This window comes from Cavia porcellus, unplaced genomic scaffold (genome assembly GCF_034190915.1).
Source record: "Cavia porcellus strain 051 isolate PalLab524CR breed Dunkin Hartley unplaced genomic scaffold, mCavPor4.1 scaffold_21, whole genome shotgun sequence".
Lineage (NCBI taxonomy): Eukaryota > Metazoa > Chordata > Mammalia > Rodentia > Caviidae > Cavia > Cavia porcellus.
In genome coordinates, this window is record NW_026947504.1 from 14,091,357 (window position 1) to 14,118,044 (window position 26,688).

The 26,688-nt window shown below is 38.2% G+C and overlaps 1 protein-coding gene and 1 non-coding gene across 10 annotated transcripts in view; one reads left to right on the top strand and one right to left on the bottom strand.

Moving 5' to 3' along the window:
• Ppp2r2b (protein phosphatase 2 regulatory subunit Bbeta) overlaps nt 1–26,688 on the bottom strand; it is a 452,685-nt gene that overhangs the window by 232,179 nt on the left and 193,818 nt on the right. The window lies entirely within an intron of this gene.
• Nucleotides 13,093–13,166, top strand: Trnak-cuu (transfer RNA lysine (anticodon CUU)). The gene has a single exon. It is a non-coding gene; the product is annotated as a tRNA-Lys (tRNA).

Genomic DNA, 26,688 nt, shown 5'->3' on the forward strand with positions numbered 1-26,688 from the left:
ATTAAAACTCCATCTTTTTTCTAATGAGTGTAAGAAAAATATACTGCAAGACAAGAATGACACAGCTACTCCACATTGTTTTCTGTTAATTAATGATAATTTGGGGTCAGAGTTTTATGAGTTACCAATCCTTTTGTTTTTTAAAAAACAAAAGGTGAATGAAGGGGAAACTATATTTTCTTTATATGTGAGGCAATCCTGAATTGAATGACTAAATTATATTTTAGGGGTACATTTATAAACTTAAAATTTGGGTTTTATGCTCTTAAAAGATACAAGTACTAATAATGCTTCTGTACACTGGAAAATAATAAAAAAGAAATGGCTGAGGCATCAACATATCTTCTTATTTGGACAGCAATGTGAGTAGAATCACACTGTTCTCATGAAGCCACTGCAGCTGAAGGGCAGAGTAACAGTTTGGCCATGAGTTGGAAGTTCCCAGCAACCTGGGGGATGCACTGTTAAGCAACTATGATCTTTTTCATAGGCATCATATAAAAAGTCCTGAAAATAATACAAAAGGGACCTATATGAGAGAAGCAAGGTGACTTGTTCGTACGGATGGGTAAGGAATCCAGGATGCATCCAACTATCCAAAGAATCTAGCATCTACCTATGGACCCCCACCAGCTCATGTAACTATACTTTCTCTGGAGGGGAGGACTATGTTTTCTGATAAAATATTCCTTAAATTATGATAATCTAGTCATTTCACACAGGGTCTCACTCTGAAGTTCAGGCTGGTCTTGAACCCTTTATGTAGCCCACACTGACCTTGAACTTGTCAGGATCCTTTTGCCTCACTTTCCAAAGTGCTGGGCTTATAGGCATGTACCACCACTCCTGGTTTGCTAACTATTCTTATTGCAGGAAAGTTGGTTAATAATTTAGGAGAGTCACGCTGTACCAATTTCAGTTTTTGTCCAAACTTTACTAGTTGCATAAACCTGGGCAAATGTCTTAATTTAGGTGGGCCTCTATTTTTTTCAGAGATAACATAGTGTAGTAGGACTAACTATTGTAGGACCACAGGAGTTTTATAAGATGTTCTATGCAGTACATGTAGGATAGTGTCTGCTGTACAATCCACATCTAACAGTTTATTCTTCCTCTTTATTTATTTACATTTTATTTTTATTACTATATTCACAATATTTCTAATGTTGGAGAGACCTGAGTTTGAATTATGGCTGGAAGAATTTGATCAATCTTCTTCAGTTTGCTCATGTGTAAAATAGAGATAATTTCTAACTTACAGAAATGTGAGAGCTACATTAGATAATTAGTGCTACATATTTATCATATCGTTATGCAACATGAGCTAACTTCTATGTGAAATTATTATGACCTCACCATCATAATCACAGTTGTGTCATTTAAATGTAATATGTATAGAAAGCTCAACCACAAGGCCTGACCCATAAGAAACGTTGGTTCATTCCTTCACAGTGGCCATGCTGCATGCATGTTATAATTAGCCAAATAGTATCTTCTGCCTATTAGTTTTATATTTATTGGTCTTCAAGTTTATAGCTGATTTACTACTATACAAAGTGAATGAATTACAGCTTTACAATGTTCTTTGTAAATTAGGTAGGGGAGGTATTTTATTCTTTTATTAATTTCATCCTTTTGCTAATTTCATGACATAATTTAAAACATTTCCAGGTATGTCTAAGAGATACTTCCAATTTCTACTTAGTTTCTAACATTTTCTTTCCATGTAATTCTCAGATCAGTCAAATACTTCAAAGTGCCTGCAATGCCAATGCTGAACTTATTATCAAACAGAACACACATGCCACGTGAGGCTCTGGCTGAGCATGTTCTACAGAGAGATTTGCATTTGTATCTACATTCCAAGTAGCAGAGTGATTCTGCTATGTTACCTTCCCTCTCTGGCAGGTTTACTAACTAGTTAATAATTTCACTGTCATCTTGATGCTTTCAAGAGTCACAGCAAGAGTACATGCAAGGATCTAAGTAAGCAAAGTTCTTAGGCTGCCTTGAAACAAAACCTGTCTGGACCGTCATACCAAATTCCCCCAGCTTGTTTGAACACTGACAATGGAAACATGCATATCCCACCTAAATTTTGCCTTCATTGTGACAAGGCAGTGTCTAACTTCAGGGCATTCAGCGATTAGGAAATCTTGACACCTCACCTACTGTGGGAATGACATGTTGAAACAGTGTTTCCATTCTCCGAGGCACTTTCGCTTAAGCTCTGTGGATGGGAAGTAATGAGATGGACCACGGAGCGCTGTCAGGTGGGCCCTGTAGCTCTCCTCCCACCTCACCATTCTCCTCCTCCTACCCCCAGTCACAAAGCTGACAACTTCAAACATTTACTATTGATCTCTTTGTCCCCTAACAATCAATAACTGATGTCCAAAGAACCAAATAATGTTTAATGTGCAGAACTGTATTTATTGTCACATAATGCTGCAGGGAAATGAGAGATGACTCATTATATGAATCAGCTTATCTCTTTATGATTAAAAAATGACTGCCACTTTCAGACATATCGGAGGCTTTTAGCTAACGTGGCTCTAAAATGTCCTTGGCAAAATGCTCCTGTCACCTCTACAGTTATATTAGCCTACTGTTTAATGACATTCTTGGAAAAATGTAATTTTATGATATCTCAAATTTGAAAAAGGATCCTTGCTATCCATACTAAATGACTTGTCTTCTAATAATAGAAATAGCTAACATTTATTGAGTTCTTGCCAGGCACTGGGTCAAGTCCTAGGTGTTTCACACATATAATCTTTCCTTCTCATACCAACTTCATATAGGCAAAATCTCATTTTATTCACATTTTATGCAGGTGAGGACAGTGACAGTTTTACAGAATAAGGGATTCTAATAAGGTTACAATCAGCTAGTGGTAGAACTAGAATTTAGAATTCCTTTGTCTGAATGAAGAGCCAAAAACCTTAACCACTCCATACTTTCTTGGTGATTTGGAATATTTCAAACCATTTTTGTTTTGGTTTGGCCATAAACATTTCACTTGTCTCAACTCACATATAATCTTTATTATTCAGGTTCCATTTTCAAGGCTCAGACCTCTAATTGATATCACTAATAATACTAGCTGCACTTTCTTCATATGAAAAGTCATATAACCTTATTATTTTTCAGAAAGGTCAAAGTCTTTGAATTATATTAAAATCTGGATTTCAGAAATCAGAACAAGAGACTTCAAACTTCTTGTAAGGATCTGTTTTTCATTTTCTAGTTCTAAACCAGTAGAAACGTTTTGATGACTGGTAAGACAAGTTAGTGCACTATTTTTTTTTACATATTGTAGTTGGAGAGAAAATATTAAAATGCTTCTTTAAAAATACATTAAGAAATGAAATATGGCCAAACTAAGCTGGAAATTTCTGTGAACGCTCTGATGCCAGTCTGCATAGGTCAGTGAGTCTGTTTCCAGTCCCCACAAGATATCTTTAGTTCTAGGAAACACGCTCATCTTTGTTAACTGTCCACACTGGACCTGGGATGGGATGACCACTATTTCACACCCCTCCTTTTCCTCAAGATCCCAAGGCTTAGAACTTTAGAACACTGCAGGCAATCTTACAAGTAAGAATTTATCCCTCACCGCCCACTACAGAGGACAGAGAAACCCAGAATGGTGGGCAACTTGGAGATCCTGGGGCCAGACCTAAGCTCCTGAGCCAGACATATGCACCTTCCACCACCTCATGCTGCCACCTTGGCATCTCCTGCATGGTCAGTATGGACACAATCATTACTGGTAATAAGGCCCATGAGATCCCCTTCCTCCAATGTTGTTCACTGCAAGAAAACAGTGGCTGAATCTACGTGGACGATATTCTATGCATTATGCTAGTTGGAGCCTTAGGAGCTGTGTCAATTTATGTAAATTATGAAACCTTCCTAATCCTGAGCTCTGTCCAGCATGGGTAACTGCATTGGGTTGCTTGCAATGTATAAATGCCATAATTCATATTCAACATATCTGACCCATCACAAGTATTTAGTATATATTCATCAATATCATGTTTACAAAATTATAACTTAAAATTCACTACTTTCTCTACAAAGTAAATTCTATCTACTGTCAACTCTCCACACAGTTACCAACAGGCTAATGGCAGCTGATATACACTGGCTAAATTCACAAATGGATACAAACATTCCATCTAACTCATCACCCTTATCACACCCAAGTTCTCCACCTGGTTTAATATAAAGTCATTTTCAGTGTACATTCTGGCATCCCTGTGAAAGGACCATTTCTTAAAACAGTATCTTCTACTGTTAGGCTGAACACCAGAAGAATCTTCTATAAAATGACCTTCAGTCTCCTTTCCTTAACCTTCCAATAAGTTAGAAGCTAGTTATAATTGTGTTCTGCAGATTACTTTTTCATGCAGATACCACACATCTGGTCTATTTGTTCTAGTAGGGGAGGCAGAAGACAAATACAACCTTGGCAGTACTCAAGTCAAGAAAAGCATGGATTCTAACTGAGTTCTAAAATGTAGACATAATTTCTAAAAAATTTAATGTATCTATATTGCAGTGGAGATAATTGTAAGAACCAGAGCTTATCCCCATAATATTTAGGATCTTTTCACTTTTATTTAAGGTTAAGACTTTGTATATCTACTGACCCTGTTAAATAATCAACAGAAACTTGGAAAACCAGTATTATATGGAAAAGAAATCTGCAAACTGGTATGTCAAAAAAAAAGTTCTAATTTACTTTCTTCTTGGCTGTGTTTGAACAGTCTATTACCTGCCCTGTACTCCCTGGATTGGGACAGAAAACAGAATACAAATAATGTCATCATTTCTACAGTTTTATTCACCCCTCTTTCAAAACATCTATTTTTGCTTCCTTATCAGGATGTTCGTGTTCTAACACGAGTGTCTGAGCTGTTGTGTGGAAGTCGAGCTTATCTTCTGCACCATCTCCAGGTAAATAGTACAGATGAGAGAAAAATAACATTTGGGGCCAAATGTTGAAAACTCGAGTTTTGTTTAGCCTGAACTGAAAGAGAAAAGAGCTAAGATGAAAAGCTAATTAAATTTTATTTTTCTCTCCAAGAGATTCTATTTAATGGAGAGGCAGCAGTATAAAGGGGATGGATTTCAAGTACCGGGAGCTATGGGCTGTAACTGAGACTCGATCAGCTACTGCCTGATTAAGTGTACTTGGACAAACATAACAAACATTTAGTTGAACAAGCCCTCTGTCAAGCATTTAGTACATACTCACAGAGCTTAAGGTTCAATCAGTTACCTTTCAGTCATATTCCCCAACCTAAACCCCCCCAAAAAAGAAAAAAAACCTCGCTATTTAGATGGCTAAAAAGCCATGTGGTTTGTGTCAGCTAAGAGATAAGTATAATTAAATAAATGTAATTAAATGAGACAACAATGTAAAATTACAAAGCCCAGTCCCTAAGATACAGTAGTTGCTTAACAAAACTTAGTGTCTTTTCCTTATCTTCAGAATAACCAAATTAATCTCTCCTTTAAGACAACTTGTTACCTTAATACTAGTACATAACTAAAAATAAAGTTATCAGACACTTCCATAAATCTATACTTCTAAAATATCCTAAGCATTTTTTCAGGTCCATCAATTATGACAGTCATATTCAAATCAGTCTGATACTGTTCTTTTGAAGAGTTCTGTTTTAACTCTAACTCGGTTATATGAAAAACAAAAATAAACTGCTTTTCTTTTGAATTACCAGCAACTATTGTATACATAACCTAGAAATCAGAGTTGTAAAAGATGCTGAAACATCAGAACCACTCATTTAAAATAATCTATTCATTGTCTGTAATGTGTGAGACATTGTGATGAAATTAGCATAATGAGAGAAAAAAAAATGTGCCCCTGATCTGATGGTGCATATTTTCCAGTGGGGGAAATAGTGTCTACTCTTCAGAGAGGTTAACCCAGCAAAAGAAATAAGACAAACATACACCAACAATAATGGCCAACATGCTACATTATAAGCATTACATTATAAACCAGAAGCTTCAAAGTAGGGATTCACAAATGATGATAGAGTAAAGGTGGACTTTTGGGGTGAAAAATGGGACCTGGGCTGAGGCTTCTGAAGTTTAGAGGACTATTGTGTATCTTCTACTCTCCCCGTGCATAAAGATCAAATGCATCCAAAATCAAAGCAGCCTGCTGCATAATGCTTTTGCTTTCTGAATGTGTGCAGTGCGCTCTAAACTCCTTCTTATTCACGATCTACAAATTTTACCTGGGTTCTGTCTCATCCAAAAGGCATTAATTACTTTAAGGTAAAAGATAATTGATTTTTATATCGCTGTAGAGTTTTTAAAGAGCTCTGCTCCTGCCATGTCTAACACACGTGAAGGAGAAAGGGGCAGGGAGGCAGAGACAGGCAGGGCAGCCTGGCACAAATGCAATATCTACATTTTCTACTTACGAGAAACCTCTCATCTCCCGAACTTCCCTGTGGATAAGAAGTGATCACAACATAGACAGCTGGCTCCTCCTATTACCCCAGAAGTGGAAACAAGATTAGGCTTGTCAGAAAGAGGTTTGACGTTAGAAAGCATTTAACTTTCTAAATCCTACCACAAGCGTCAGAAGTGAGCTCTTAAGTCGGCATTTTTACACACTTCCTTCCTAACCACACCATTGTGAAGCCAGAAATGAGACAGGAGTTCATCCAGACCCCCTGAGCTCAGGACTGTGGAGCCAGAGCCATCACATGGATCCTGGTCTGGAATACAACGTGCTCCCCTTCAAGCACCACTAATTTATCTTCAGGGCTTCACCCCAACCCTCTTCAGTCTGTGGATCAGACATTCTTGATGAGAAATAAACTTCATGGGAGTCTATGTCTCTCTGAAAGTGCATGGGGTATTTTATGTGTGAGGTTTTTTTAGCATCCTTAAGCTCCATGGCACAGAAGCCATAGCTTTTATCACATTCTCATGACGCTCGTTATTCTTACAACAATCCCTAAAGTTTAAGAACCTGTATTTTAAATCTTCCAGCATCAATTTTCTATTTATATCATTTCCAAACTACTACATTCCAAACATACTTAATGGAAAAGGAAAAAGAATGACACACTTGAGCATTCCTTATCTACTAATAACTTACCTACTGTACAAACTTTGGAAAGTTTGGTTCCTACTTTATACTAAAGTGGTAAATTAAAATAACTTTCAAATAAAGGTTTTTTTGTATCAATGCTTAAATATTATTCAGGCGTCAAGGTAATAATCAATGTGAGTCTTGATTTTATCACTTTTTCATTTGAGACAGGGTCTCAGCATGAGCCCAGGCTGGCCTCAGACTTGCAATCCTCACATCTCAGTCTCCACAGTCTGGGATTACAAGCATGCACCACTGTACCCCATCAGTTTTTATTTATCACCTAATGACACTTTGTAGTCTATAGAGCACTGTATAGGAAATGTATTTAAATCCGGTCAGGAGTCACTAGTGTTCTCTCACAAAAGGGGAAAAAGCACACGGAAGATGATATCTCATTTCCTATCTTGGTCATAAATTAATCACTTCTCAAAGCCTGTTTGTTCTTCTAGAACTAGGGAATGGTTCTGTTTGCTTTATCTGTCTTAGAGTTGTCATTACCATAAGATAATGATTTTTAAAATATATTGAAATATTCTAAAAGGTCAGACAAATAAAAGATTGTCAGAATTCTCCCCCAGCCTTTTTGGATCCTTTGTGGTTTTCAACTACACACTGTTCCTGGATCCTGGCCACGTGTCACCACGCACCTGCAAGCACTCACCAAAGCAAAGGCCAATCACTTACCTGGGAAACCAGAAACCACAGGTAGGACAGAAGACTAGCATGCCTAGTTCTATTCTGTGCAATTCGAAACAAGTTTAAATTCCATTCAGAAATCACATTAAATACCACAAACATGGTGTTTAATTCCATTACCAAGAACCATTCAATGAAGCCAGCTGGCTGTAGCATCTTCTTTCGTTCCAGCACTTTGGAACTATAGATTATTATATTGTCTTCTTAGAACTTCTGCTACATTGTTCCATCTTTCTTTCATTAAAAATCTTGTAAAGTATGCAGAATGAACATTCTTCCAAATTTCCCTGGACTGGATTTTTATCATTTGACTGCACAATGACCTGAAGTTAAGGCAGTCACTTTGACCAACAGCTCTCTTCCTCTTAAATTCTTTAGTAGCGCTTACAATGACATTCTAACTCCTTACTGGGGCTTGCAAAGTTCCGTGAGATCTGGTTTCTGCTCACTTCTATGGACTCATCTCATGCCACTGTCTTCCTTCTCCCCCTTCTTCATTCATCCTCCTGATTCTTTCAGAAGGGCATGTTGAATTTTTCAACATGTGCAAGCCTGGGAGCTCTCAGCCCTGCTGTTTCTTCCTCTTGTTCCATTCTTTCTGTGGCTGACTCATTTTCACCCTTATCATCCAGTTTATACCACCTCCACTGAGATTATCTAAAGCCAGCCCACTGTGTTTCCATTGCATTCATTCAAAGCCACCACACCATAGTTGCTTTCATTTGTTTCCATTACAGCATGATTTACAGTGATTTCATTTTCTGGGATTTTTGTCTGTTGGTGTACATCTGCTTCACAAACTTGTAAGCTCTTTGAAGGATCAAGTTGGTGTTTGTTCAGCTTATAATTAGAGCTGTCATGTACAAACAATAGCTGGAGTGATGTAATAGCTGCTCCATTACCATACACGGGACAACCAATAAATACTTACCAAAGAAACAGGCAATTTAAATACATACAATATATTCTGTCTTCCACATTCATGAAAGCAGAAGTGTTGAGTAACTTATTTTCTTTTAAATTTTTTCCAGCAAGTCTAAAAAGGTTTTATTAAGTTTGAGAGTTCTATACCTGTACTCTTCAATACAGAAGTAGCTTAAACATATGTCATTATTATACACTTGGAATAAGTCTAAGACACTTGGAATTGTGAATGGAATGTACCAAAGTGTAAGATGTACATTGGTATTTGAAAACTTAATGAGAGAAAATTAAAATATTTCAATTTTTATTTTGGTTATCTTTTGAAATATTTTAATATTATAATATACTATTAAAATTAATTTTACCTTTCTTGTGTAGCAACTAGAACATTAAAATCATCTAAATAGCCTATGTTATCCCCCTACTAGATAATGTTGTTCCCTCAGGATTTCATAGTTTTATCCCTCTAGTTTTTCTTTAAGCTACTTATCACATACGATGTAGGTGAAGAGTATTAAGTCTTGAAACTACTGTCTAGAATTCTCACCATTTCGAGTTTTATGCTTATGGTTTTTAAGTCACCTATCACTGTATATGAAGTTTTAATGCTACTGTTTTTATGTCATCCTACAGTATGTTTATCTTATACAAACATTAGGAAATTACCCAGGTATCACACACTATAACACATCAGACTCTTGACCAGGAACAGATATTCGCATAATTTCAAGGTCATTCTTTTCCCTCTTGTTATTTGTTGTCTATATCATTCGAATCCCTCAGTTACACTTCTGGATTCCCTATCATAATTTAGGCCGCCATGATCTCACTCCTGTACAGCTAAAACAGCCTTCTGACTTGTCCTCCACATCCAGCTCACTTTTTCCCCAGCAGCCCAAGTGCTCTTTTGGGAGTACAGGTCTGTCTTGCGTGTTGTCTTCTTGCTGAGAACCAGCCTTTGGTTTTCCACAGACTCCAGGATAAAGCCCAGATCCTAAATCTGGCCTTCCATCCCTCACATGCAGTTATGTGGGACAGACTTGCTTTTTCTGCCTGCTTCTCTTGTTCCATTCTTAGGCTCCACTGCAGCCTTTTGAAACTCTTTGCAGTTCTGTAAAGGTGACATGCTTTTGGAGTTTGTTCCTTCTGTGGGAACAGACACCCGTCACCCTCCTGTTAGCTGCTTAACTCTTCCTCTATTCTCAGTTGAGGAATAGAAAAAGCTGATATATCTTTGCATGGGATTCAAGGGGAAAATAACTCCTGAGAGCCAAGAGACGTTATCTTGCTTCCATAGGGCATATGCTTGGTCAGTGGTAGAGATAGAATACAAGCCACAGGCCTAACTCTAGGTATGCCCTAAGCAAATCCTTACCACTAACCTGTAAAAAGACAGCAGAGGCTGCAGCTCACATTCACCTAAGCACTATGTACTTGAGGTCATTTTAAGGGCTTTACACCTACTACTCCAGATGATGGGCAGGTCTCTGAGGTAGGTACTATTTTTATCCTATTTATTGATGGGAAACTGATTTAACACATCACTCAACTTCATAGCTGGGTGTTTGAGCTTCCCAGATTTGACTTCACAGCCTCTGTTGAATCGTGGCAGGCACTGTCATCACTTGCAATCAGGAAACAGAAGCTCAGCAAGGTTAACGAGCCTCCGTAAAGTGGAAATCAGGATTTGAAAGCTCTCTTGAGCGACCCATCATGTTTCTCCCGATAGCTCTGTCCACACTGCTCTCATTCTACCTGTGTTACACTTGCCTACTTGTCGGGCGCAGGCGCTCAACACACCCCGCCCGGGACTAAGGACCATGTCAGCTTTCGCAATGCGCTACGTCCCTCTCCAAATTAGCCACCTCGTGCGCACCCCGTGCTTACTCCGTATTCGCCCCGTGCTGACTCTGTGGCAACCCCTGATTGACCACAGCTGGGTATATTAGCCAGAGCCCGTGTCCCATTCCAGCCCTGCCTCCTCGTGGCAGCCCTCGTGGCAGCCTGATTGGCCACAGTCAGATATATAAGCCAGAACCGGCAACAATAAAGCGGCAGTTACCTGTTACCCACAAGAGCGTCCTCTGTCTCACTGGGGGGCTGCGCCGGTCACCTACTCACGGACTTCCCTCACCAGGCTGTCACTTCTTACACATTTTATTAACACACTTGTAAAATGCTCTAAATTAACAGAAAAGTTGAACAGATATTATAGAGAACACATATACTTCTTACAAAGTTTTTGCTGTTAGGGACGTCTTATATTACTATAGTATATTGGTGAAATTTGATGAATCAATACTGATACACAGTTATTAAGCAAAGTCTACAGTTTAGTCAGATTTTCTTAGTTTTTAACTAATGACCTTTGTCTGATCTAGAGCCCCATCTCTATTACACTTGGTTGTCATGTCTCATGAGGATCCTCTTGGCTATGAGAATTTTACAGGCTTTCCTAGCCTTTGACCTCGGCAGTATGGAGGATACCAGGCAGGCATAATGGTAGCATGCCCCTCTGCAGTGGTTTGCCTGATGTTCTTCCAATGACTGAAGACAACAAACCTAAAGTGCCATTTTTATCACATCACATCAAGCAAGTGTACTGTCATCAACGCACATTATGTCCATGTTGACTTTGATCACCTGGCTGACGTAGTATTTGTCAGTATTCCCCACTGTAAGGTTCCTCCTCTCCTGCCCACATCGTACACCATGTAGAGCCTAACTGGAGGAGTGGGGTCTCATACCCATTCACTGGGCTCTTTTTCTTCTCTTTCATTCACTAATTTGTTCAATCATGTACCACTGGTATATATTATGATGATTTGGGAAATAACTTAATATTATTCTTGCTTAAAGTGTTCTGGCATTAGCCATTCAGTCTCAGAACACACCCACCCCCCAAATGAGCCCAAGGCTTTGTACATGTTACCACCAAGCTACACCCCCCAGCCCTACTGGGGCTCTTTAATTAGCTCCTGTGTCCCTCTGACATATCCCCATCAACGTGTTTTCTTTTTCAGAGCTTCTTTTGTAGATTTTTGAGGGGTTTCAGGCTCACCTTATATAATTTCTTTTCTAATAATCCCATCAATCCTCTTCCTAAGGATTCCTGGTTCCTTTTATTGGATAATGGTTTTGGAAATGAAGATCTAGGGCAGAAGGTACAACTCAATGGTTGAGTATGTGCTTAAGCATGGCAAGAAAAAAAATTCTGATCAGGGAATAGTTTGGCTTTGTTTTGTTTTTGTTTTTGCTTTTTAGTATGTCTTTTCAGATCTGACACAGAAAGAAATAAGTATCTACAAACTCAGGCACACATATAAATATTTCTACACGTAATCACCTGTAGTTACATAAAAATGATGTCTCCAGTACTAATTCATAACCACAGCAGTAATTCTAAATCTTCCCTTGCTTACTTACAAACTTCCACTCCAACCGTGAGAAATGACTGTAAGCTTTCTACAGACAGAATTAGTGCCTTGTTTGCTGTTATGTCTTAAGTATCATGTGTGACACAAAAGATGAATATGTTGACTTGGTACCAAGTTTACCCTGTAGTTCCAATTCGGGGACTACTGATAAATTTGCAAATATTACAAAATATAGATTTCTAGGATGAAAATCACAGCAATTTATTAGGGAAACAGTGCAAGAGGGTGCAATAACAAAGGTCTGATTTAAGTGTTTTTATTCAATTCAGTGAAGGGAAAATGACAGTAATACATCTAAGCCACACAAAAAGGATTCCAGCTTCCCTGAAAAAAGATTCAAGTGGAATAAAATGGTCTGTTTCTCCACAGCAATTTACATTTATTAAAATAGATAATAGGCATAATCATTGTCAAAACAGAGCTTCTCTTCCACAATGTCTTAATACATTCTCAAAGTTCCTGACAAACAGGCACAAAGCCACGGCAGATTAGACTCTAAGTGGAGGATCACTCTAATAGCACAACAGTAAAACAAATCTCATACTTCTGAGAAGGAAAAGGAGACCTGAGAACAGCCTTTGAAGGTGGAGGGTACAGTACAAAGGGGACGGTGCTAAAATGATGCATGACTGGGAGGTAAACCAGGTCTAATGTGACATTGTGCATTAATGATGCTAATTTATGTCCAGAAAAGTGTGCACACACACAACACAGAGTGGTCTACATTGCACCATAGGGGAGCCCATCTCGAATCTCTTGCAAGGGCACATGCTGTACACAGGGATTGCACCACATGGGTGTACACTACGTACATTCTTTGTCAGTTCATATGAAAAATGATTTGTTTTTTGAATCTGTTGTACATCTCTATCAATTTTCTTTGCCGAAGCCCGGCTAGCTCAGTCGGTAGAGCATGAGACTCTTAATCTCAGGGTTGTGGGTTCGAGCCCCGCCTCGTGTCAACAGTTTGCGCATAAGGGGGCTGGGGATTTAGCTCAGCGGCATAAACGCCTGCCTTGCAAGCAGGGAGTCGTGAGTTCGATCCCCGGTACCGATAAAAAACGAAAACGACCAAAAAAAAAAAAATAATAATAATAAAATAAAAATAAAAAAAAAAATTTTCTTTGCCGGAATGACCATTTTGAAAAACATTTGGTTACTGTCCCTCATCTTCCACACATTTCATTATTTCAAATTTCTTTTAAGTCCAACCATATGAAACCAAAAAAGTTTCGTATACCTTCGAGGTTCTTCAGGATGTGGATTCTTTCTAGTGACTACCATCAGGTTCCCTCTGGGAATCCAAGACATTTTGTCCATCTTCTCTTCTCTGACTAAACACACAATCTTTACTACACTGTAAGTTCCTTAAACACGTGATTCTGTCTGGCTTGGACCTCCTCCCATCTCCTCTTCAACACAATTCCTATGACAGTTTTAGGATTTAGTGATCATTTTTCCATCAGGGAAGGCTTCCACCATCATATTGTACACTCTTACAGCACATCAACTCTTCCTTGAGAGTGAGTGACTGTCACAGCTGCAATTATACATTCATCTTTGCTATTCTTTGAGTAATGTATTGTCCCAGAGATTCTGGTCATTCCATATTCCTGACACCTACCTGTATGCCTGGCATATAGCAAATGACCTATAATATCAACTGATTAAATGAAAAATGACCACTATTGTCAAGGCTTTTCTGTGAATTAAACCTCATTCCCCTTTGGATTCTATGAAGTGTGTCATTTCACACCTGAACTTTGGTTACTATCATAATGAGTATAAGAAACATTGCTGCTTGGCATTGGTAGTTTTAAAAGAAACAGCAGATCGCTATTTATCATATAGGCCACTAAAGGGCTGAAGTGAACTATTGCGTGGAAATGGGCGTAAGACGATATGAAAGAAATTCTATGTGGAAAGGCTCTGTAAGGTACAGGTAGGTATCTACTAAGCCTTAAGATCATTGTTATCAAGTAATTTTGTTACCAAGCATTTCACAATCTCTACATGCTACTATTGTTTTCAAGCAATAATTATTGGGTCTGGATTTTATTTAACATTCAATAAATATTTACTGATCATATTTGTTCCATGCTGGGCACTGCACTAGGGAATGGGGTACATGATAAGCAAGAGAAACAGGTAGATGCTTGCTTTCAAATGGAGGAGATACCAACACACTGTCCATAAATAATTACAGGCTCTTACTGCACTGATAAGGAAGGAGTCCTGTTCTGTGTGAATGAAATCATTCTCGTTGCTTCACGCCTCACTGAGATAACCTGCATCATTATTGCTCCATGACCCACACTAGATCACTGTGTTTTTCCTTTACTTGAACAAGAATTAATAGAGTTTGTGTACATCATAGGTTCCCACAGAATGTAAATGTAATCTCAAGAACCAACAATAGCTGCTCAACACACCACCGACTGGAGAAGATGATCAGCAGATGATAAATTCTACTGTTTACAACCTTTAGCGAACAAACTAATTATTTCTTTATTTTACCCTCACAAATCATAGCTTGATTAGAGGTCATTAGTGACCATTAGCACATGAAACTGTTTTCATTTTGCTTTTATAGCTGAATTATAGTCTTGCCTTTCACACCAGCTCCAGGCTTCCAAAGGGAAAATCCCTTTATCCAGCCTCAAGCAAGATTTAAACAAACTAACAATTAGCCTCCGGAACTGAACTATGATGCAGAAGACTTCATTATGTTAGTTCATTGTTGTTCTGCCTGCTGACGAATCAGCCATTCCTTTTCTAGTAGAGATATGCTCTGTGTGCCAAAAGATTTCACAATTGCCTCTCTCCAGACATCCTCAGTAGTGACCAGTGACTGCTACGGTACTGGCCAGCACTACAGACCTCCTTCTGTGATAACAGTTTAGAGAACCATACATTCACAACAAAAATTTAACTTTCATTAAGAGTCTGGATAAATGCAGCGAATATGTTGGGGATTGTTAGAAATACATAAATTGTAGAAAGAGGGTCTGGCAGACAAAGTGGAAGTAGAGGACGAACACACACACTATGATCCTAAATTTGTGATGAAATTCTAACTTTGGTTAGAGTTTGGAAATGTAGTGATTGTGTTGGGGATTATTAGGAATCTGTAAGTTACAGGAAGAGAGTATGTGGGGAAAAAACTGGAAGTAAAGAAGCACTCACATACACGCACACACAAACCCAGGTCTACTAGATGGTCCAGAATTTAAAGAGCCAAATTAAGGTTTTGGATTAGCCATTTTAAGAGGCAAGTTTCTTAAAGAATTGGAGAATTGCCAAACCTCTGTTTCATTTTGTGCTGAATAGTACAGAGGGGCATGGAGGGATTAAGAGAGATTAACGATCTCAGGAAAGTTTGAGCACTTCTAACATAGCAAGACCAAATGCATGATCCACCTCATCTAACATTCTTTTGTTTCAAAAATAGGTCCTCCTGGGAATACTACTGTTGACTACTAACATGCTAAGGCCAACAAATTAGAAGAGTCTCTAACCAGGCAAGTAATGTCAGCCCGCATGTCGCTGACCTCATTTTTACACTTTTTATTCTGGGTTGGTTATAGGACACGTGACTCACGCTTCAGGTCAACACGTGCAAGGCTAGTAAACAGTTCCATGGAGTTTGAAAGGCCCTTTCAGATCACTTTGTTCATCTTTATGCAGCCATATGAAAAAGATTATGAATGTTATAACGCTGGCAAAAAGAACACAGGCTTTAAAAACCGATTGCCAGTTTTCAAATACTGGCCTTTCTATTCACTAGCAGAGTGACTTCAGGCAAGTTAGTTAAGCATTTTAAGCTTCAGTTTTTCCTTTTATAAAACACTCTTAATAAAGTATTTCATCATGTGTTTGCTAAATCGTAATAGTTAATGCATGTAAAGAGCTTAGTATATTATATGGCACGTAAACAAATACTGTTATTTAAATAGGTATTCAATAAATAAAGGACGAGTGCCAATCTGGAAACTGGAGATAGATTTTTCTGTTAAATAATCTTAAATTTATGCTAAAAATTTAAGGCAAGCCTAACCAAATTCTAATGGATTTCATTTCTGAAAAGAAGCTAAACTTGTGAAAACTGGGGAATCAAATCCAGAAAGCACTAAGCTATATCCCTAGCCTCTCTTATTTTAATTTTGAGATGGGATCTCAATAAACTGAATAGGCTGCCCTTGATCTTGGAATCCTCCTGCCTCAGCCTCTCAAATAAGTGGGGTTACAGCTAAGCATCACCATGCCTGACTCAGAAACATCTGGATTTGGTGAAGAACAGTGAAAGCTCTTGCTGTTCTTCCTCACAAGCTCTTAAAATTCTGATTCTCCACCGTGTCTCACTTGCATATTTTGGGATTTGGGAAATTTTAAGTCTGATGCAACATACAGATGACCAAGTAACAAAAGACTTCAATCCTACCCTTCCTCTCCCCGTCTTAGAGAAAAAATAGGAGGTATAAAAGCTGGAAATCCTTTCTGAGTTTTTCCAGTTTTATCGGAAAGTTAATATCATCAAGAGCAAACCAAATAAAAGTTAAATTCTCAATATCGTATTGGCACGCACTAAAAACCTGTTTATTAGAAATGTAAAAAAGGTATGGTGAAAACACACCAGATACAAATCCCTTGTTAAAATAGGTTTTAAAAATGTAACTTCTCTATAGCTGAGAAAGAGCTGAATTCTTCCTCCTATCACATATGTCTATTGTTTAAAAATAAGCCTAGGTCTATTATTTAAAATATTATCTTAAAATAAATATTTTATTATTTAACAATATTTATTTTAAATATTATTTAACAATATTTATTTGAAGTATTATTTAACAATAATTAATTATTTTAAATAAAATTTTTATTTAAAAATAAACCCAGGTTCTATTCATCTTATATTTTAAAACTATATTAGGAAATATCATTGTGGAGGCTGCAAATGTAGATCTGTGGTGAAAGACATGCTTAGCAGGCATGAGACTGTGAGTTTGATTCTTAGCACTGACAAAAAAAGAAAGGAATATTTGTATAGTCTATATAAGTATATACAAAGCCAAGATTGCATAGTTCATTTAGAATACCAGTGTTTGACACAGTTTTATACATAGGCCAATGGAAAGGACACATACATTTACACACACACACACACACACACACACATACACACACACACCTGCACTTTTTTCTTCCATGTTTTTGGTCTTTGACCACCTTTTAAATTTCATTTGATTTATAGTACATCAGGGAAGAGGTTTTTTTTTTTTTTTCTCTCAGAAAAAGCTATTCTCTTATGACGGTTCTTACTTTTTGATCTGCCTGGATCTGTATTAACCTCTCTTACAAACTATTTTACGGGAGAAATCTCTGATGATTCTGTTTCTTAAACCAAAATATAGTTCTTTCATATTAAATTTTATTTTCCAAGGCCTAAACATAGAGCCAAATGTAGAAGCTGTACAGCTCAGCAACCTTGCCAACACTGTTCAAGACATGAATAAAAAGTTACAAGTCTTTGTGCCATGTCACCCAAACAAGCGGATCTGCCGGGTGTTATAACGAGAGCAGTGTTATAACAAGCATCTCACATTTACCTATTTAATACAGGTGTGTTTGTTATACAGTGATTCCCAGGTCTTCTTTCTCAAACTTACCCTTTTATTAAGACTCTTCTTCTTCCTTATATGCAAGATCCTATATTGTTTGTCTTTATCTCCAGACCCCAAACCCTTTTCATTTGTTAAAATGTTTAATCTGCCTTGTTCACGAGGCTACTGAAAAGATCTCTCTTCATCAATAAACTAGGCTTCACTCTTGTCTAGACTAGCTGGTAATTTTAAAACCAGTCATAATTAATTATCTCCATGTATGGTTAGTGAAAATGTATTCTTAGTTGTTACAATTGCAAGTCAAACTATGTTTCATTGCAGTAACTTTTTGAGATGTGAATTTACTTGGCTCTTGACAACTTTTAAGCAATGAGAACTACTCAATACTTCCGTATTCTACTTCAAATAGTAGATATAAATGACATGAATACCGTTATTTCCATAGGTGCTTTCATCTGGATAATTCATGCTTCATTATTGTGCCACTATTTTCTGTCTTGGATTCTGTAGACTCTAGGAGGTACTGACTCTTTGTATTCTGGCCACATGCATGCAGGTGCACTTACATAGCCCCATGTGCCCCCAGTCCTGGGGTGATATTGCTCTTGGAAAAACCTAGGCTAATAAGGTGACATGGTCAACAGTTCAAACCTTGCCTCTGTTTCAGCCCCTCAACTGGAAATGAACTGGCCTCTGACTTTGAGGACACAGAAAGTGTCTCTCAAGGTGTTTCTTTGCTCTGCAGCAGCTGCAGTCCTTGGGAAAATTATGACAAACCAAACTCTCAGGCCCTGCACAGACCCATTATATCAGAAACTCTAGGGGTGGAGTCTGGCAATTTGTATTTAATAAATGCTTCAGGTGATTCCAATGCTCGTTAAAGTTTGAAAACAACAGCCACTCATGTCAGGGGTTTTGGAAAGGTTACAGTAGCAAGAGCATGGTTTTCATTTAGCTAAAGAGAGCCCATGTGGGAAGGATATTGGCACTTTAGGCAAAGTTTCATCAGATTAGGAGCAATGAATGAAGGAATACAAGAGTATAAAAATGCAAGAGTGAAAAATAAAACCAACATTAGGAATTTTGGAAAGTTGCAACATAACCACTGATATAAAAAGGGAGGTTTATAATTAATCTGTTGTCATTGATTTTTTTAATATATTATAGCTAGTACCTTTAGTAACTATCCTACAGATGGTCCATAGATAGTAGATTTAGATTCATCAGTGCTTTATTTCATATTCAGAATAGGGCAATAGTTGGCTTAGATTCTCACAAAAGTCCAATCCAAGAGATCATTTTAAAAGGATTAAATCACTAGCACACAAAGCAGACACTTGATCAAAGATTAAAGTGGGAGTCTTAACTTATTTGTACTCTATTTTGTAGTAAAAACTGTCTTCAACACAATTGCTATATTTTAACACATAAGTAACCATACCAACAGTAGTGAAAATGCAGGCTACCATTACTGAGCAAATACGTTTTCACCTGGGACTGTCCTGAGCACATTATAGATCTTGTTGTATACTCAGAATCATTTTAGGGTAAGTATTGGTATCCTCATTTTGCAGCTGATGCACCTGGGCGTAGAGAGATTAATTTTCCCAAGAACACAGAGTTAATAAGTGGTGAAGCCAGCATACAACTCAGTCATCTCTAGAGCCTGTGTCCTTACTTAAGAATGTTTTTCAGCATAATACTGAACCCTAGGGATTAGAGAAGTCGACAACATATATGGTCCAGAGCAAATAATACTTATGACTACTGACATCTTCTAGAAATACAAAAAGCAACCACACAGCCACTTATCAACACTCCCAATCACGTCAGGGATTGAACTAGCCATGACACAACTGTTGCTCACTTCATCCTCACAAGTTACTATTGTTCCAACCTTACATAAGGCAACTGTGTTTGAGGATATACTAGTTCCATTTCTTATTAAAGACTTCACTGTTCACCTAATTAAGTGGAAACAAGATGAAGACAAATACAGTGCATAAAAGGTGCTCAGTAAATGTAGTTCCTTGCCCTGATATGTTTCCAGGGGTTAGAATGATGCTGGCAAGGACCAGTCCAATACCTGTCTCACTCATATGTTCACTTCTTTCAAATACTCATCTTTGTGAGTGAGATATGTGGGTCAATATATAGCCACAAAATAGAAGTAAGTCCACAGGCTTCTCCGTATCTTTATAATCACTAAACTTCAACTATTTGAGGTTCATACCACTGGCTAGAGACTATTTGCCAGATGGAATGCAAATACAATACAGTGATTTGCCATCTAAATTGTCTCGTGAAAGAAAGCTGGTGGCCAGCACCTTGTAGAGAGATACAGGAAAAATGAGCACCTTCCCCTAACCCCGAGACCTTATCTAGTTGGGAATTTGGTAAAAGGCAACTTATCTAGTATTTTATCACAGGAAAGGTTCTGTTTTAGCAACTGGAATCTCTGAATCTCAGTCTTTTCTTAACTACAAAGTAAATATGTGATTCCAAGCCAGTTGATTAATTCCAGTGTATCTGTTTACTCAATGAAAAAATGAAAATAAGTCTTCAGATTTATTGTATATAGTAGAGCTGTGACAATATTTTGTAGAAATTTAAAGTCACTTCACAAGTATAAGATGGCATTACTATTTTACATGGCCCCTTCCTTCCCCAAAATGTGATCATTCTGCATCAACTTAGTTAGCAAATTAGTTACAAGCTGAAGGAATATGAAAGAGGATTCTTTGAAGTTGAAAATTAACAGCAGTAGCAAAAACATATCTGTGGAAGCATTTGCAAGTCTTTTGCTTGCTTGTTTTTTGAGACAGGATCTCACTATGTAGTCTAGCCTGGTCTTGAGCTCATCGTCCTGTCTCAGCATCCTGAGCACTAGGACTGCAGGCATACACCCACATACTCAGCAAACCGAGTTGTCTGATGACTAAAATGTTTTGTTTGAAACGGACTTACTTTCTTGTAAAACTAGCAAATTCCAAGATCAGTTTGAGTCAGTATGAAATAGCATAAAACACCTTTTTACGAAAGCAACAAGGAACACCATCAGCTCACTGTATCAGTGACTAACACATAGAGATGCTAAACACAAGGTGGGGCTCAGCAGATTCTGTGAAAAGTTACTTTGGATTCTTATTCACATCTCAAGGTGCAAATTATTCTCTTATGCTTATCTGCATTTGAGAATAGAATTTACGTCATATGTAGACTAGGAAAGCAGCAAGAGGAGGACATGGGAAGGACATTTTTATGTAGAAAGAAAGAAATTCCATTGCAGTTCACATTGTAGAGATGGAGAAAGTATATTTGATCCCATTACTTGATTTTACATCCAGGTGGAGGGGTTCAACTGAGAGTTTCAAAAGCAAAGACAAAAACCAAGGACACAGATTCTCTAGGGACTTCACATTTGTCTTAGACTATAGTTTTCCCTCAACTGATTCAGTAGATCCAAATGGCTTTATGATGTGATGACCATCATTCTGCTTTTTCCTATTCTGGTTCTTAAACTATTTTGTTGTACACCAGAAAGAGATAAAGCAAGAAACATGCTACCCTAAGTATAAATTTTCCTTGGGCCTACATTTGGGAAAGCGTATTAATTCTTTCAAGTCATTAGTTGTGGGGTTAGAAAACAATTTAATTACTCAAGAAGTGCATTTTTCAGTACAACAAAACAGGACATGGAGTTTGCTTAGATTATGAAACCCAGGAAGAAAAGCAAGGCTTCTTAGACATAAAACACACCGTACTTCGTAAGGTGAGGATCATCTTCTGAAGGGATGGTGGCGTTTTCTTCTCTGTGGATCTCTGGTGAAGCATGCCATACTGTCACTAACAGCCACACTGCAGTACATGCCTCTTGACCAGCTGGCTCTCTGTGCAGACCTCTCTAGTAGGTCTGGTTGTCACTAATCCACTGATTAAACATTTTAAGACTGGCTTTGGCAGAACATGCCAGAAATTCCTTCAGGGTAATTAAAACCACCTTCTGTGTCAATAAACAAAGACTGTGAGATATTTCATGTGCTGTGGGGCTGGCTCTGACCCGCCGGCTCTCGGACATTTTTTCTTAGATGGGTTTTCTGTCCTTGCTATTGATTTCCACTGACTCATCCAGAGCTTGCCCAGCCCTTTTATAAAAAGATTGACTGAGGTCAGAGGTATCATCTTACCTTTCTTGGTTCACTAGAGACGAGGACCAAAGGGACCCCGAAAGTAAGGCCAAGCTCACTGCCAAACCCTTTCACCCAGATCTCCAAGAGAGAGACTTTGGAAAGGATTCTCACCACAGAATTCGACAGTCCCTAACCTCTACTTATCACTGGTTTCTCAGAGTTCATACTCATTTTTATTTGAACAATTATACAAGTTTCTTCACCGTAAAAGGAAGGACTTGGGAACATTTACTGCCTTGATACCCAGAGACCAGTGCTCTGCACATAGTAGGCACTTCACAAACTGTTTCTCAGTGCAAAGATGGATTGCTTTTATTATATAAACAATGTGATAAAATATAAATATAATGACTTATTTGCAATTGTGATACATTACAAAAGACATAAATAGTAGAAGTTACTTAAAATTTCACCGGCTTTTTTCTTTTCCTTCCTCCTTTTCTTTTCTTTTTCTTTCCTTTCTCTTTCTTCTTTTTTTCTCTCTCTCTCTACCTTTCTTCCTTCCTTCCCTCCTTTTGTGTGTGTGGTGCTAGGAATTAAACCTAAGGCCTGATGCATTTCCAGACCTTCATAGAATATTTATTTATACACACAGGAGTTTATGTAACAGCAATTATACTACACATACCATAACATGGATAGGGCTACCTTTCATTTAAAAAAATATAGTCCTTGTTTCTTTATGTCTTTCTTATTCTTCATTTTTTAATAAATTCTATTTTATTTTGGTACTGGGGATCGAACTCACGACCTCATGCTTGCCAGGCAGGTACCTGTGCCACACTGAGCTATATCCCTGGGTCTTTCTTCTTCAATATTAATAAACACTTAAAATTTTTTATTTTATAGAAAAATAAAACTTTCATAATCAAATGACAGACTAATAGTAATTATGCTGTACATCATCTTCAAAGTAGTTACTCAGAGTACAAGACATAAACCAAACTTTTACATATTTTTTTCCCATTGATACTAACATACAACATGAATGGGAGTTCAGTAGCTCAATAAACACTGGATAGTTAAAAAAAGGAATGGAAGACAACCCACAAATGAATGGACAAAAGAATAATATTACATTATGCTCTTAAAGAGGTGGGAGAAATTCTAAGTGACAACAAATATCACATAAGCACATCTTCTGACAATTCCCGTAGTGGGGGGTAGGAGAGTTTGACTTCAACATGTTTACAGGAACCTGCAGGTTTAAATTCCCAAGTAAATAATAAGTGACCGCTGCCCTAACTACAGAAAAGTTATCAAATTACTCTCAGACAAAGGAAATAAAATTAAAAAACCATTTAATAGGCACCTGCAAGAGAGGCACCTGCACAGAGCCCATTTCCTTGACTTCAACTTTCAGCAGTCCTTGGAGATAACAGTTGGGAGTCAGTGTGAAGTCCCAGTTTATTTGGATTGAGTGTGGAGTGCATTTCCTCCACAAAAATGTCATTTAAAAATACAGTGCATGACCTATATGTCCAGTTCATAAACTTTAAAAGACCTTCATATAGTAGATTTTAGGATGTTTAAACTAATCTCAGGGAACTTCTGAAAGGAGAGGATTAGAGGCATATTCCTAAGATATAGCTCTGTTCTCCGTGCCATCAGCTATGGAAGAACAGTGGTGGCCACTTGGTTTCCAGAGGCACCTGTCCTTTCTGGTGACAGTGTGCAGCATCTACTTGGTTCTGGCTGCCTGGCTGAACTCAGACCTCAGTTTCCACACTGTGAAGTGGGGATAACACCCACGCTTCATAGAATTGTGGTGATTTAGGAAATTGAGTGACTGAGGGGGAAAGAAAAAATAAGAAAATGAGGATTGGAGACAGTCTGGAGGCACCAGGGAGGGACAGACAACACGGCAGGGGAGAGAAGTGGGGATGGCCTGCGCAGCAAAAATCCATCACAAGTAGGCTTTGATGGTTTGAGCATCACTTAGGACACACTCAGAGATGAGAAGACAGACAGAAAACATTAAGGTTCACAAGCACAGAGGAAAATTGGGAACAGGACAAAGAAAAGTGAGAATTTTGCTTTTTCTTTTTTTGACCTTTTCTGCATGTGCCAGTGTCTAGATCAATACCACCCATGGGAGTGACGTGACTCAAAGACGATTTGCTTGGCAAGTAAATGGAAAAGGCAAACACCTGGCTTGCAGAGCGGGCTCAAACCCAAGTTTCTAAGACTTACAGGAAAAATTCTGATCAGAAAATTTCCATCTCCAATTGTGCTGAGGAAGCTCAGGGACTGAGTAAGCTTGTTGGCAGCAAAGGCAGCGCAGTGTGAGAACCCCAGTGCTTCTGCATTTTTCATAACAGCGTATAGAGTTCAGGTCCTGGCAAGACCTTGGCAAGACTTTGATCTCTGACCCTACAAGGGGGCGGGAGGAGGAATTAGGAACTCGCCACCATAGGAGCGATCAATTGGAAGCACTGAACTGTGCCAATCTCTTCTCTTATACCAGTTTTGGGCAGGTCTCTCACACCTGCATGCCGCATCTTTTGTTTTAAAACTGGTGTTACTGCTAAAATTCAGGAAGCATGTCCACACAGAGCTCTCTTCCCAACTCAGTATTCTCTCACAGCACCCTAACTTGCTTCCGAGATAGAAGGAGGGGAGTGAAAGGCAGATTTTAATGCTATGCTCCCAAACCTCCACTGGAACTCAGTGATGCTGGAAGGACCTTGATACTTTTAACCCTCTGAAGAGGTAACACACCTACTAGATCCACTGCTACTGCATTTGTTCTCACAACAGCACAAGTTCAGGGCCAGGTAAAACCTTGGCAAGCTTTTGTTCTCTGAATCTATACTGCCTATCAACGTTTCTTTTATATTTTATGAACTGGACATATAGGTCATGCATTGTATTTTTAAATGACATTTTTGTGGGGGAAATGCAGCCCACACTCAAGCCAAATAAACTGGGACTTCACACTGACTCCTAACTGTTATCCCCATGGACTACTGAAAGTTGAAGTCAAGAAAATGGGATAAAAACTGCTCACTAAAAATATAACCTCAAGGGCAATTTGCAAGTCTGGTCCTTTTCATTCACATAAAATCATGGCACCACATTTGGAGAACAGAAATAGCTTTCTCTGCTTTGCCTGGCTTCAAATGGTATTCAAATACACAAAGCATTAACAACAACAACAAAAAAGTTAGCACAGCTCTCAGAAATGTCAAGTTGATACCCCATGAGAGGTTATCTCATTAAACAATCACACTGCTTGTCATACTGGGTCAATCATTCTTTGAAGTTACCTACTTACCACTTTGAAGAAAATTAACATTTCTGGGTCACCAGGTTTCATCTACTCATCTACAAATGATGCCCTGGAACCATGAAAGTAATTTTATTTAACCTAGGTAGACAAGCGAGTCCCAGGGGACAAGCTACTCATCCATGTATGTACTAGCAAAGGCTAAGAACTTAGTCCCTCTTCTCTCAGAAAGCGAGCTCTGGGAGGGACAAGGCCAATGAGACCAAATTAAAGATCAATGGCTATATCTTAGGAATATGCCTCTAATCCTCTCCTCTCAGAAGTTCCCTGAAATTAGCTTAAACATCCTAAAATCTACAATATGAAGGAGAGGCAACATATAGATATAACAAAGATAGGGAAGGGCCACAGCAATTATCAAGGCACTCCTTGGTGCATCTATTTTAGATGGCAATTTATTAAAATTATCCATAAACTTAATTGTTCATATCATTAAACCCAGCAATCATGTCTTTAGAAACTTATTCTAAAAAATAGCCAAAGCTGTAACTTAGATCATGTCAGTAATAACACACAATAGCAAATAGAAAAACCTAGAAATCTAAACTTCCAGAGTAGCAGGTAAAATTATGGTTTAACTATAGAATATTGTTGAAAGACGTTTGTAGTATATATATTTGGGGCTGAAATAAATTCCAGATATGATACTATTTTATATATAACTGCAGCATTTTACCATTAATTCATCACTTTTTTCTCACTCCTCTCTCTATGTCTCTGTGTGCCTGTGTCTGTCTGTCTGTCTGTCTCTCTCTCTCATACACATATATGCACAATTTGGAAGGAAATACATAAAAATGCTTAAGATGCTTATATGTGGAGCTGGAGCTAAATTAGTTTTTCTTTTCAGGGCATTTTCAACAATTCAAATATTTACCAGGGAGCATACAATTTGTTCTCTCATACCATCATTAACCAGATTTATATTTACTGTACATTAATGCTTGTTTTTATTTAATGTGTGCCTTCTTAGCAGAATGCAAGTTCTATAAGAGTGGGATCTGTGTCCGAGTTTTTAAGCACAGTGCCTAACATATAACCAACATTTTCAAAACGACTGCTGAGTGAACCCGGGAAGAACACTATTTGGAAAAGCTATGGTGATGTGGGAGGGTTTCAGTGAGCACATGGTTACATCTCTAACCTGAACCATCATGTTATTTTTCTTGCTCTCTTTCATCTCCTAGCATCAGAGAAGACTCCATTCCCAATAAGGGAAGTCTTTGCTACCCCTCTCTCTCCACCTGTCAGTGTCTCACCAAGGCTCTGAGCTATGCCTGGTCAGTGAGGCTTTCCTCCTGCAGTCACTGCAGTTACTTGTTGGGAAGATCAACATTTGGGGGGCTTTTTTTAAAGAAATGAAGTCAACAGATTTTGGCACAAGGGT